The sequence below is a fragment of the Jatropha curcas genome, chromosome 7 (genome assembly GCF_041381405.1).
Source record: "Jatropha curcas cultivar XTBG-Jc1 chromosome 7, XTBG_Jcur_1.0, whole genome shotgun sequence".
NCBI classification, from domain to species: domain Eukaryota; kingdom Viridiplantae; phylum Streptophyta; class Magnoliopsida; order Malpighiales; family Euphorbiaceae; genus Jatropha; species Jatropha curcas.
Genome location: NC_143157.1, coordinates 7,646,599 through 7,662,324, shown reverse-complemented (window position 1 = coordinate 7,662,324; position 15,726 = coordinate 7,646,599). Strand labels below are relative to the sequence as shown.

Here is a 15,726-nt window from a genome sequence, read left to right as displayed (position 1 = left end):
ATAAACATTCATCAAATAATGAGTAATCATACTTTCAAGTGCAATTAATTGCTAAAATGTCAAAGTAAGCATAAATTTAAAGGTTAATAAAATTATAGCTTGTTATAATATAGTATTTAGAATCTTTTTTTTTTTTTTTGTAAAAAAAAAAGCATAAGTTCATCTTCTCTAATACAATACAAATTGATCTATTATAAAGCTTAATCAGTATCATTATTCCCAGAAAGTTCATCTTCAGCTTCTTCAGCATCTGATGTTGAATATTCATATGCTTCTTCTTCTAATACTTCTTCTTCTTCTTCTTCCATTTGTTGTATATCAACATCCGCACCAGTAGGATCATTCAATGTTTTAGGTAAATCATCCAATGTCATTATGTCCAATGTGTGAATATCAGAATCATCATTTTGAAATGCTACATCAATGGATCCTAGAATTACTATGATGGGTCTTGCCTTCACTTGGCTAACTGAGAGCTAGTCACTCCTATCTCTTCTCAAAGACGGATAGCTAATGTAGTAAACTTGAGAAGCTACATTGCAAGAATGAATGGCTCATACTTAGAATAAGGTCTCCTATGATTAATATCAATTACATTGTACTTACCATGTACTTTCATGCCCACATTTGGTGTCGGATTAAACCACTCACATTTGAATAACGTGGTTCTCTTGATTGGTAATACTGGGTATTCTAACTCTAACAGCTCCAATAGCTAGCCCATAGAAATCACTACACTAGGCACTATAATTTGACCCATTTATGCATACACCACTATTTGATGTCATTCTGCTTTTTCCTCGTGTCTCGATGTGAAATTTATATCCATTGACAAAATATCCATTATATGAGGAGATGGTATACAATGGACCAAAGGCAAGGTCCTTAATGAATTGATTTGTGACTGAGTTGTCGGGATTATGGACCGATATTTAAAATGCATAAAGTTTATTACAACATATTCATGGTGGAACGTAAAAGAATAATTAATTGATTTGGAATAATTATTTGTCTTACATAATTCTTGAACCATGTTTGGAATTCTGTTTCTAGCCTCATATCAATGTCAATGTCACTGATTGCTGGTTCTGATTGCCGAAGTTGGGTTATATATATGCTTTGTTGAAGTATTGGAGGACATATCGAAGTGTAACAGGTTAGCATTTCTATCTATAAATTAATAGAAGTTAGCAAATTAGTGATTTTAAAATTTGGAGGAATTGCACTTACTTAACAAAAGGAGAAACTTCTTCACAATTCAAAAGGATATAAATTTGAGCAGCTTGATTCTCTTCTTCTGTTAACCTTATTTTCTTTGCTTTGCATATGGGGTGCACTGAATGGTTAAAAGTAGATAAGTTTCCTTCTAATTTATTTCTAGGAATAGGACCCCCGTCATCAATTGGTGGCACTCTATGATGTCTTGTGTAAACATGAGGCTCAAAATAGTGTGTACAAAAAGTTGATGCTTCTTCAGCAAGGTATGCATTAGCAATAGACCCTTCAACTTTCGCTTTATTCCTCACATTCTTTTTTAGTGAAGCATTGAAGCTATGAGTATAATTGATTAATAATACAATTGGCGATAATTAAAAGTATATTACTATATACAAAGGGTGAATATTGTAATTACCTTTCAAATGGATACATCCATCTATATTGCACAAGTCCTACAACTTTTGCTTCATATGCAAGATGCACCTGTTGTAGGTGTTCCATTGAGTCAAAAAGCTAGGATGAAAGATATGCTCAAGCTTGCACAAAATAATCGAAATTTCTTGGTGTAAACATTCCATATTTTTCTCCCATAACACAGTACTAGTTAGTTTCTTGAAAAACAAACTTAAATCTATTACTGCTTCCCACACTTTACTTGTAATATCCTCAACTTTGTAGTTCTTGCTATTCTAGCTTTTTCAATGAATTCGGTTATCCGAATGAAAGGAAAACCTAAAATAATGGGAAACACTATATATTGAGGATGTGAATATTAATTAAATGGTAATTAATGTGATTACAAATCAATTTGAAAGATTAAAGGAAATAAAAAATGAGGTAAAGAGGAATGACTTCTTGGTAAAGCACGATTTTACCCGGAAAGCTCAAAAAACGGTAATTTGAGTATGAATTTTCTTAAGTGGGGTTTAGAATATTAAATACACTTGGTTGATACCTTTTAGGACTAAAGTAAAGTGATTAAAAAGATTAGAGTGCCAAAGGATGAAGGGAAAACAAAAGGGAGGATTATATTGCAATTTTCATTTAAAGGACATGGAAGGAATTTTTAATAATGTTTATTATATATTTTTATGAAGAGGTGGAGATAACCACGCCATTTTCCACCCATTTTTTCAGTCCAAGTCGGTCAAGAAGAGAGGAGGAGAGTTTTGATTAAAAACCAAGCAAAAAGAAGGTGAAAATCAAGGAATTTTCAAGTAATTCTTAAGAAAAGGTTAGTTATCTTCACTTCCTCCTTCTTTTCTATGGATTAATTTTTGAATTCCATGAACTTTGAAGTGAGGTGCTTGCTTGTTCATTCTGATTTGGTGAAGATGAAGTGATTAGAATTGATTTTAAGGTGATTTAAGATGATTGAAACTAGTTATGCATGAATTCAAAGTCTAATTTGCATAATTCACCAAGATGGACGATTTTGAGTTGTACTTGATATGCCATGACCTAGGGATTCTGATATATCTTATATTATGATGTTATGTAAGTAATAGAAGAGTTGAATTGCATGAATTGGTGCTGGAAGTGAGTTGAGAATGCTTAAGCAAACATATCATTGTTGGACTTGTTACAGTTGGGCTGCCTGAAATTCAGCTTCTGTAATTGACCTATTTGACTAAGCATATGAACTTCAAAATTCATGAAATTTTATATGGAGATAGGCTGAGATGTTGGATAGGTCATGTTAAAAGGGAAAGGCCATTGGATAAAAGGAAATGGAGTTATAATTAAATCAATGCAGGTTGCTCAGCATGAGAAAAATTGAAATTCAGATTCTATAATTATGTCATTTGAAAATGGAAATGAGCTTTAAAAATTATGAAATTTTACAGGGAAGTACCCTAAGATGTTGGGAACATGCTGTAAAAATTTCAGGGCAAATGAATATGAGGAATTTAAGATATAGCCAACGGAATGCAAGCTATTCAAATGCTGAAATTCTGCATTACATAAACATTTAATGAATTTAGCATGCCATTGACTTCTATTGTTTTAATTGTTATTATGTTTCTAGGATGTGGTTAAGTGTTGGATATGAAGTGTTTCATACTTAAACTAAGGTGATATGACACTTGGACAAGCATAGTGAAAATGAAAGAAAAAGCATGACACAACATTCTAATGCTTAATTTGCATTCCTATAGAAATGCATGTGTGTACATTGTGTAGTCTGAAGTTAATGTGAGTATTAATCTCATGCTATAGCTTCTGAGAGTAAGGGAGTTGAGGAGAGGGTGGTTGCTAGAAGAAAAAGGCTAGGGGAGCCTTCTAGCTCAGGTTAGTGTACTATGCCTTTCTTACTTTTATTTAAACAAAATGAGATTGATTTTGCAAAATATTTTCAATGGATTTACTTTATGAATCATAATTATAAAAAGTATTAATGATTTCATAAGTTTTGAAAGAATAAAGCTTATTTTGAAATCATACGACCTAATGACACATGCAAATAAATTTTATAATTCTTTTACCTTGAAAGAGAAGGATGTTGGCCAATTGATAACTGTAGTATGAGGGGTGGTCGTGACTGAATGATTTTAGTAGTGTTTGCGAAATGAAATGTTGCCCACAGTGATTTTAATATTATTACATGAATGGAATGGTTTAAAAGTCTTACAGCTGATATAGACATGGTTATTACCCCGAATATCACTTCATTTGTTGAAGTTGATATTACGGTCAATTGAACATGGATATCATCACTAGATGATATATGATTGATATGAAATTCTCCCTCCATGTTGAGGTTGTAGATTGCTCCCTCTTCTGTTGAAATCATATCACAGATTGAGGTTGTAGATAGCAGGTCTAGATGTGCACATTAGACACTGATGGCCCTCGGAATTGACTCTATAAAAGCTGTAAAGACTACATTATGAATTTATGATTTAAATGGTATTGTTTTTTTTCTTATTTCCTTTAACATGGTGGGTTTATGAATTATGATTCATTATTTTCCTATAAAGAGTTTGATTTGATAAATTTGTGTTTGTTTTATAATAGTACACCACTAAGCAAAATGCTTAGCGATAGTTGCTTTTGTGCTATCGCAGGAAAAGGCAAGGAAAAAGAACTAGGAGAGGATCATTTTTATTTGATGTAGATAGTATGCTACTGATGTAGCTATTGTATATTTGACTTCTTTTGGAATATGTATGATGTATTAAATATTAACAGAACATCTATGTATATTTGAGTAGATACATGTAAATTATGAGTGTATGAATTTTTCTATTATGTATCTAATGTTTGAAAAGGACTCCAGTATGTGATTAAATAATCCATGGGCTTATGATTTATGGAATCATTTTATGTTTTTGATAATATAATTGATGTTTAAGAAATCATATTGAGCTTAATGGAAGTTATGTTTCATATGTTTAGTAAATTACGGAAAAAGACATTTCTTTATAACAGGTGAAAGAACCAAAAGGAGTTTTACATTTAATAACTAAATTTACTTTTCTACAAGATATAAATGAAAGAATCAACAGTATTAAGTCCCTTGTAGTATACTTAGTAAGCATTTATAAGACTTAAGTGCTTATTAAGTATATTACGGTTGACATGCCATGTCTTATAGTAAGGTAAGGTGTGACATTACTAGCCAACAAATCACGAAATTTGATAGGAACCACCTCTTTATAAAAACATGGCAATCATGACTTTTAACCCAAATAATCTATACTTCTTCATGTCAAGACATCGGCTCATGTTGGAAACAAAACCATAAGGAAATCTAATCGACTTAAGCCATTCACACAGGACTTGCTTCTTTTTGTTTGTCCAATGAATAACATACCTTTGGATACTTTCCCGTTTGTTCATTACGATGAAGCTTTGGTCTGCGACATATGTTTTTAATATCTTCTCTTACTTTAGTATTGTCTTTTGTTTGCCCTTCTATATTCATCACTGTCTTGAACAAATTGTCAAAGAAATTCTTTTTTTATGTGCATAACATTAAGATTGTGTCGAATAACAAGAGTTTTTCAATAAGGCAAGTCCCAAAAGATGCTTCATTTTCTCCACCTACATGTCTTAGCAATTGTGGCATTTACTTCATCGAAACCAACTTCTATGACTTGCATAAGGCCCAAGTTTTCTGTCAGTATTTAATAATTTTTTTTATAGCGCTTGAGAATTTAACTACTATTAGAACTGCGCTCTACGCAGAGCAATATTAAAGGATGAAATAATCTTTTATAACATAATTCAAAAATGTTAAAATTATATAACAAAATGATAAATTGTATCTCATTGAGATATGCTGAAAAATTGCAATGCTAAATATACCTTTTCAAATATCCAGCGAAGCCTTTCATAAAATGTGCAATAGCAAAAGCCATGCATGGTATGAGCTACATAAAAAATTAAATACACACTATTAATATATTTTTCAATAGTAATAATAATTTTGAAAATTTAACTAATTATATTGAAATAAGAAATTAAGTTTTTTTTTTGTTTATGATTTATTATAAATGATAATTTATTTTTGAAATATTAATCTATTACTTATTTAGTATAGTGTGTCATAAGCGAGTGGATGTTCTACTTTTTTAAATATTATTGTATTTTCCGTATCTCGTATACCATGCCCTTGCAACCTAAAACTTGGTATTATGAGACTACTCAATACATTAACCTAATCAACCAAAGTTTTTTTTTATTAGCAATAAAACATGAAGTTTTTTTTTAAAATTTATTTTTGTGTCATTGAAATAAGAGATTAAATTTTTTATGTTTATAATTTATTATAAATGATTGTTTAATTATTTAAAATATTAATGTATTACTCATTTGATGTATTGTGTCCTCAGTGTGTGAATGTTCTACCTTTTGTTAAAATTATTGTATCTCGTATATTCCCGTAACTTGTGTCCCGTGTCCATGCAACATATCTTCTGGTATATGAGATTATTCAATGCACCAAGCTAATTAACCAAAGTTTTTTTTTAATTACCAATAAAAATGAAGTTTTTTTTTTAAAATTTGTTTTTGTGACATTGAAATAAGAAATTAGAATTTTTTTATTTTATGTTTATAATTTATTATAAATAAATATTTATTTATTTGAAATATTAATGTATTACTTATTTAGTGTAGTGTGTCCTCAATATATAGATGTCTTACTTTTTAAAAATTATCGTATCCGTATGTTCCCATATCTCGTGTCTTGTATCTATACAACCTAGCTTCTGATATATGAGACTACTCAATACACCAAGCTAATTGAAATACCTCAAATTTTTATTTTCAAAACTTTGGAATTTTTATTAAATCAAAAATCCGAATTTTTGATAGTATGGGTTGTTACGATCGAGCAATTCTAACTTGAGCCCAAATTTGAATTGGGCCCAAGCCCAAAAACGGATTATTCGGAATTCTCGATTGGACAATGCTTAAAATTTTGATGAAGTAAAATGGGATACAAATTATTAATTGATCTTAAATATATGTTTATGTATGTAATTGGTATATAAACTAAAATCAAATATCATTACTGTTACTATTTTTATTAATATTGAGTAAATGGGAAAAATGTTACGAAACCTAATTAAAATAATCAAATAAATTGAACCAGACCCAAAAATCAAATTAATTTTTCGAAACCAGATGAAAAAATCCATAAATTAATTGAAAAACCAAGCTAAAACCATGATTTAAACCAAACCAGACTCGAATCGACCCAAACCCCATCCACCAATTAGAAAATTCTAGAAAAAAAAGAAAAAAAAAAGAAAAAGAAAAAGAAAAGAGAAACGAGAAGAGAGACTCAGTGTTCTCTCTCTCGCTCTTCTCTCTCAACAACCCCCCTCCCCTTTTCTTCTCGTTCTCCGGTCATCGGTCACCAAATCCGACAAATAAATACTCTAAAAATATCTACTCATCGCAAGGAGTCTAATTCAAGCCTTGGGTTGCGTGATTTGAGCCCGGATTGAGAGAAAATTCAATCGAAAGGGTGCGACGCCATAGTAGCAATTCTTTCGGCCATTCACGCCGTTTCCGGCGACCTGAGGCTTCAAGGTTAAATTTTTCGGCCACCGTGCACGGCGGCGACGGCGGTGGTCCGGTGACACTCCGGCGAGGCTTCAAGAGGCAGAATGCTCTCCTCTTCGCGTGGATCATGGAAATGAAATCTAATTTTCAATCGATGTTTATAAGTTCCGAAAGGTGGAGACAAATGCTGGAAGCGTGCAGTAATAAAGATAGTCCTTTAAAGGACAATAAAGAACTGTGAGTAGTGTTAGATAACTAGTATCATCCGCCTGCATTCATGCATTCACGACTAAATGTTATCATGCATTAATTTATTAAATTGCCATATCGTGCTGCACTATTTGTTGATATTAAAAATTGCTTGATTACCTGTGATGTGATATTGCTGTGCCTTGTTTGTGTGGAATTAGGATGAAGTGGGTCACCATGGGTTTGTGAGACCGTTACCGTTATATGGATCCTGATTCTGATTACCGTTACCGTTATATACTGTTACTGTTATATGGATCCAGATTACCGTTAGCCGGGTAAATGGGAGATTGGCGCCCCCGTGTGCACCTACCGTTACCGTTACCGTTAACCACAGGATGGCCTCTCGTCGTTGCGCACCTGATAGTCTAGATTTGATCGCAGCCCGCAGGGTGGCCTCCTGTTGTGAGCGCCTGGTGATCTAGATTGGATGGAGACCACCGGGTTGCCTCCTATTGGTATGGAAAAGAAAAGAGAGAATGGAAAAACAATGAGAGGGGATTAGACCGATCGGCCAGTATGGGGGATCGGCTCCCTGGTGCACACGTGAGAGGATGGGCCATGTGGGAGGACGGCTCATCGGGGGTTTCGGTGACTCCACTGACTAATTTCCACGTGATGTGATTATATGAAGGTGATAATACTTGTGATTGCTGTTGTATTGCCATTTGTGTGACAAACTGCATGATCATATAATTAAACGGTAACCGGATAAAAATATTTTAGCATTTGTGTGATTGTTTGGGGTGAGAGGGTTATCTAACCCTACTCATTGAGTTTGGCGCTCACCCCTGCCTACTATTTTTTTCAGGTAATAGAAAGAAAGGAAAGCCCTATGGAGTTGAGACACTTATTGTAGAAGACTGTTAATGATAGAAATAACGATGTAAATATGAAGGTAGAGTTCCGCAATTGTATTCCAGTTGGGTTGTAAATAAGTAATAAAAGTCCATATTAAATATATGAACTGTATTTTGGATGCATATGTATAATAAGTAAATGGGCCTGAATCCATAATTATGAATAGAATGTGAGATTTAAATAAGTTAGGCTTATTACGGGCTTCGGGGGCCTTAAGCCCACCCAGGTCCTAGTGCCGGTCCGGCCCACGGAAATGGGTCGTGACACTAATCAACCAAGATTTTTTTTCTGTAACCAATAAAAATGAAGTGTTTTTTTTTAAATTTATTTTTGTGTCATTGAAATAAGAAATTAAGTTTTTTTATTTATTTTATGTTTATAATTTATTATAATTTATTGTTTATTTATTTGAAATGTTAATGTATTACTTATTTAGTGTAGCGTGTCCTAAGTATATGGATATTTTACTTTTTAAAAATTATCGTATCCGTACGTTTTTGTATCTCATGTCCTGTGTTTGTGCAACCTAGGTCCTAGTATATGAGACTACAAAATACACCAAGCTAATCAACTAAGGTTTTTTTATATAACCAATAAAAATGAAGTTTTTTTTTTTAAATTTATTTTTATGTCATTGAAATAAGAAATTAAGGTTTTTTATTATTTTATATTTATAATTTATTATAAATGATTGTTTATTTATTTGAAATATTAATGTATTACTTATTTAGTGTAGTGTGTCCAAAGTTTATGGATATTCTACTTTTTAAAAAATGTCGTATCCGTATGCTTCTGTATCTCATGTCCTGTGACTGTGCAACCTAACTCTTAGTATATGAAATTACTCAATATACTAAGCTAATTAACCAAGATTTTTTTTATTACCTATAAAATTGAAGTGTTTTTTAATTTATTTTTTGTGTTATTGAAATAAGAAATTAAGTTTTTTTAATTTTATGTTTATAATTTATTATAAATGATTGTTTATTTATTTGAAGTATTAATGTATTACTTATTAAGTATAGTGTGTCATAAGCGTGTGAATGTTCTAGCTTTTTTTAAAATTGTTTTATCCCGTATATTCCCCTATCTTGTGTACTGTGTCTGTGCAACCTAGCTTTTGGTATGTGAAACTACTCAATACACCAAGCTAATTAACCAAGATTTTTTTGTATTACCAATAAAAATGAAGTGGTTTTTTTTTTTTTAAAATTTGTTTTTTAATTATTGAAATAAGAAATTAAAAATTGTTTTTATTTTATGTTTATAATTTATTATAAATAATTATTTATTTATTTGAAATATTAATGTATTAGTTATTTAGTGTAGTGTGTCCTCAGTATATAGATGTCTTACTTTTTAAAAATTATTGTATCCGTATGTTCCCATATCTCGTGTCTTGTATCTATACAACCTAGCTCCTGGTATATGAGACTACTCAATACACCAAGCTAATCAACCAAGATTTTTTTTCTGTAACCAATAAAAATGAAGTGTTTTTTTTTTAAATTTATTTTTGTGTAATTGAAATAAGAAATTAAGTTTTTTTATTTATTTTATGTTTATAATTTATTATAATTTATTGTTTGTTTATTTGAAATGTTAATGTATTACTTATTTAGTGCAGCGTGTCCTAAGTATATGGATATTTTACTTTTTAAAAATTATCGTATCCGTACGTTTTTGTATCTCATGTCCTGTATTTGTGCAACCTAGGTCCTAGTATATGAGACTACAAAATACACCAAACTAATCAACTAAGGTTTTTTTATATAACCAATAAAAATGAAGTGTTTTTTTAAATTTATTTTTATGTCATTGAAATAAGAAATTAAGGTTTTTTATTATTTTATATTTATAATTTATTATAAATGATTGTTTATTTATTTGAAATATTAATGTATTACTTATTTAGTGTAGTGTGTCCAAAGTTTATGGATGTTCTACTTTTTAAAAAATGTAGTATCCGTATGCTTCTGTATCTCATGTCCTGTGACTGTGCAACCTAACTCCTAGTATATGAAACTACTCAATATACTAAACTAATCAACCAAGATTTTTTTTATTACCTATAAAATTGAAGTGTTTTTTTAATTTATTTTTTGTGTTACTGAAATAAGAAATTAAGTTTTTTTAATTTTATGTTTATAATTTATTAAAAATGATTGTTTATTTATTTGAAGCATTAATGTATTACTTATTAAGTATAGTGTGTCATAAGCGTGTGAATGTTCTAGCTTTTTTTAAAATTGTTTTATCCCGTATCTTGTGTCCTGTGTCTGTGCAACCTAGCTTTTTGTATGTGAAACTACTCAATACACCAAGATAATTAACCAAGATTTTTTTGTATTACCAATAAAAATGAAGTGGTTTTTTTTTTTTTAAATTTGTTTTTTAATTATTGAAATAAGAAATTAAAAATTTTTTTTATTTTATGTTTATAATTTATTATAAATGATTGTTTATTTATTTGAAACATTAATGTATTACTTGTTTAGTGTAGCGTGTAAAGTATATAGATGTTCTACTTTTTAAAAATTGTCGTATCCGTATATTCCCGCATATCGTGTACCATGTTCGTGCAACTTAGCTCCTGATAGATGAGACTACTACATATACAAAGCTAATCAACAAATGTTTTTTTTTATTAGCAATATAAAATGAAGTGTTTTTTTTTTTTTAAATTTATTTGTGTCATTGAAATAAGAAATTAGTTATTTATTTGTTTTATGTTTTATAATTTATTATAAATAATTATTTATTTATTTGAAATATTAATGTAATACTTATTTAGTATAGTGTGTCCTAAGCATATGAATGTTCTAATTTTTTAAAATTATCGTATCTGTACGTTCCCGTATCTCGTGACCCATATCTATGCATAGTGTAGTGTGTCCTAAGTATATAGATGTTCTACTTTTAAAAAATTGTCGTATCCGTACGTTTCTGTATCTCATGTCCTGTGTCCTTGCAACTTAACTCCTGGTATATGAGACTACTCAATTAGTGTGTCCAAAGCATATGAATGTTCTACTTTTTAAAAATTGTCGTATCCGTACATTCTTGTATCTCGTATCTTGTGTTCGTGTAATCTAGCTCCTGGTAGATGAGATTACTCCATACATCAATCTAATCAACCAAAATTTTTTTTATTACAAGTAAAAAAATGAAGTGTTTTTAAAAAAAAATTTTTTTTGTCATTGAAATAAGAAATTAAGTATTTTTTTTATTTTATGTTTATGGTTTATTATAAATAATTATTTATTTATTTGAAATATTAATATATTACTTTTTTAGTATACTATGTCCTAAGCGTATGGATATTCTACTTTTTTTAGAAATTATTGTATCTTGTACGTTCCATTTATATTTTTTAAATTATTTATTTAATAATAATATATTGTTTATTCGCACTTTAAAAAGTATGTGGATTACTTATTAATTGTTTTGTAAGAAGAAATAAATTTATATTAATATATTAAAAATGCTAGAGATAATCTTTTCTATAGATTCTATCTTGATAAAGAAATTATCTGAAAATATAAAACAACCAATCTTACAATTCTTACAGTTGTGCTAATTTGTGTTAAAATTTTAACATCTGCTATTTTATAATCCAAAATAATGCAAAGTAGCAAATTGTGCTATTTACACTTGAATTTCATACAATGCAAACTATCTTGCTTTTGTATTATATTGATTATTACAATGTTAGTTTTTAATCGCAATGTATTAACAACTAATTAAAATCATCATAGATAGAGGCTAATTAAGGGTCCTTTGGGAGAATCCGAAATGATTTAACTTTGGTTCATAAGTTATTCATTTGTCCTTTTTATGGCCAAAAACCAAATTTAAGGACAAATTTTTATTAGGTGAAGAGATATTTGAAGGTATGAAACAGTGTTACTTAAATCGTGGATTTGCCGTGCACTGCATGTCTGAAATGTCATACCCAAATGCGATATAAATGCGTATCGAAATACCATAATTAGTGAATCAACTGTTTAGACTTTTAATTATAGGATATTTAGTGTCAAAATTCTAATTAAATACCTCTAAATCTTAAACTTTTAATCATAGTATTTAGTCACTTAACATATTTAATAGGTTTTAAATAATTGCTTTTAATTATATTATTTATCATGTAAATAATTCAAAGCAAATTTAATAAATTTTTTTATCATATTACTTACCCATATAAAGTACCATGTATCACAAATTTAAAACACTCACAGCCGTACTGCATCATGGCATACCACGATTGGAGTAACACTTGAAATCAATAAGATATAATGAATCCAGTCGTAAAGTTCACAAACAATTTAAAGTATATAACAAATAATTAAAATCTTGTCTAACCAGAAAATGCAAAATTTTGGTGGAGAAACTTAAAAACAAAATTGGAACAGAAACTGAAAAATCTAAACTAGAAAATGCACAACTTGCAGAAATTGCAAAGATTGGAGAAATGGATATCAAGTGCAGGAATAGCATGTAAAATCCCAAAAAAGGAAGAATAAGCATAGATAAAAACAAAATTGGAACAGAAAATGAAAAATCTAAACCAGAAAATGCACAACTTGCAGAAATTGCAAAGATTGGAGAAATGGATATCAAGTGCAGGAATAGCGTGTAAAATCCCAAAAAAAGGAAGAATAAGCATAGATATTTAGTTTTTATTTTTAAGAATCATTAAATTAGACTTAATTGGTATATCAAGCGAAGGAAAATCTTTTTATAGTTCAAGTCATTCTATCAACATTTAAATACTAATCTTTATTCGGATTGCAATGCAAAATATTGTTAGATACATTACAAAGAGCTAAATTTCCCTTACAGGTTGAGCAATTTATCTAACCCGTTTTTGTTAGATACAAAATTTGAATCCTTTGTATCAATTACATGGCTCTAACAAGCCTAAAATAGAAAGCAGATTTAGTTTGCAAGGACCAAATGGGCTTATTGTTTTGAATCGCCTTCAAATCTTGAAAACTCGACTCCAATTTCTGCTTTTTCAACTTGGGTTCTTCTCGCTTGCTTTAAAATTCGCATCCAGTTTCAATACTCATGTCCTTAAAAATTCAAAACCCGACACCGATTTTTGCCTTTTCAACTTGGCCGGTTCTTTTTGTTTGCTTCCGAATTCACATTCATTTCCAGTACTCATATCTGCTACTAATATGCTATTTACGATGGAGGATTGTTTCTTGTTGGGAATTGATAATATATAACAAAAATATATTTGATATTTAAGATATTCCTTAAATATCTCAAACAGAGGAGATAGTGGAAGATTTTTCTCCATTATCTTAATCCCTCAACTACCTTTCTCCTTATTATAAATATTTAAGCTGAAAACTGTAAGGGACATCTGAAAAATTGGACTACCTAATCATCTGTCTCTTTACTTATCTATCTATTTACTCCTCTCAAAATTAATATAATCATCTATAAACGCATAATAAATATAATCTCATTTTCTGAGATTATCAAGTGGTGCGGTGAGCGTGGGACACACCTCCAGAATTCCATCTTTTAGTTACTTCCATCCATTTCACCACGAGTAATGGTTTTGTAAGTTTCCCAAACATTGAAGGCCAAGGCGACAGCTAGGGGCGAAGCTAGTGAGCACAACGTAATACCACTTCCCCAGACAACTGACCCTCAAGTCATAGTGGCTCTAGCCCAAGCATATGCACAATTCACCACGGTGTTGAAATGCCTGTTGGCGATTCCCCCTCAGTGTGGCAAGCAAGCCTCCGTAGGCAACCAAGAGAACCAACATCGAGGCAAACATGATATGTCCTTGCCTTTGTTTGAGAGGTAGAGAAACCATAACCCAGAACAACCACCTGAAGCTGAATCAGAGGTGAATCTCGACACATTCATTCCTGATATCCAGAATTCGAGCTGTACCTAACCCGTAGCAAACAATGCTAACCTTGGGAATGTAGTCAAGGAATTCTTCAGAGAATGCAAGGAAATAGGGGGTGCAGGAGATTACAATCTCAGAGAAGACTGACCCTTGTCCGCCAACATCCTAAGTGCAGCATTCCCACCGAAGTTCAAAATGCTCGCTTTCCAATCTTATGATGGTTCCACAGACTTGTAGACGCTCAAATTTTGCCCTTAATAGTTCAGTGATGATAACCTATTTTTAACAAAAGATTGGATTGGATCAGGACTCCCGATTGTTCCAATTTTCGGATTAATGGTCTGTGGTTGATTAATGTACGTGTTTGAACATTTTTACTTTTCGGGTCATCGGGCATTTAGCAACGAAACCGGGCCCTGGAAGCACTTTGGGCTCTCCAGCGCACTTTCTGGTGTATTGTCCGGTGCACTTCAGGCTCGCCCAACATACTTCCCGTTTTGATTCTATAAAAATGGGCCCGGCCTGATTTTGATGCCGACCAGTGGCATTTTGCCACATAAGCCCTAAAATAGGGCAACACTACCCATTTGCCTATAAACAGGCCTTCGGATTAGTTTTAAGAGAGGCCTTTTGATCAACTTAATGAAACTTTACATTTTTAAAACTCAACTCAAATCAAAGTGAAAGCTTGTGTTTTCCACTTTGATCAAAAGTTGTATTCATTACTTTTGATTAAAAAACTTGAGATTGTTGATCAAAAGTCTATAAAACACACACATTTAATCTAAAACTTGGATCTTTGATTCAAGAACCTCACTTTTGGATTTTCTTGCATCCAATCTCTTAAAAATTATTTGAAATCTCCAAAAGGTAACTTCTCAGAGCCATTAACCTCTTTCCTTATCTCTTTTCTTTCATTTGGGCGTGGAAAACATCGTTCCTTTGATTGGTTGGGAGAGAAATCCATGAACAACCATAACCCCTGACTATGTGAGGAGTGGCGCACGCCACAGTACAAGGTGTGCACACCCTTACGTGTGGTGCATGCCACTCCTCCTGCAGTTAGGAGGATCTGTTTTCAACTCTGCGATTTTCTGATCAAGACTAGTGCCTAGCGCCGTTATGTGGGGCGCATGCCCCTTCCAAGTGGTGCATGCCACTTCTCTTGTAGCGCACACCCCTTCCAAGTGGTACATGCCACTTCTCCTGTGGCACCAGGCACTTCAATTCAGAAGTCCAGAACCTTAAAAATCAATAAAACAAACCTCATTTGGAGTTCCAGTGGTTAAGTACCTTTATTGTTATGGATTGCATTTTTGGCCACAAATGGATTGAATAAACACTAATAAATAAGATTTGGGGTAGTGATGGATGTATTTGTTCATCAATCTTGATGAACATCAGGACCTTGAACTTTAAATCTTATATAACCTTTAAATTAATGCCTTTACTTTACTACCTTTCATTTTTAGTATTTTAAATTCCAGTCTTTTACTTATAAT

At 31.3% G+C, this 15,726-nt stretch overlaps 1 pseudogene; it reads right to left on the bottom strand.

Moving 5' to 3' along the window:
* Window positions 1–200: 200 nt before the first annotated feature.
* On the bottom strand, window positions 201–1,719 carry LOC149494654 (uncharacterized; annotated as a pseudogene).
* Window positions 1,720–15,726: the final 14,007 nt, after the last annotated feature.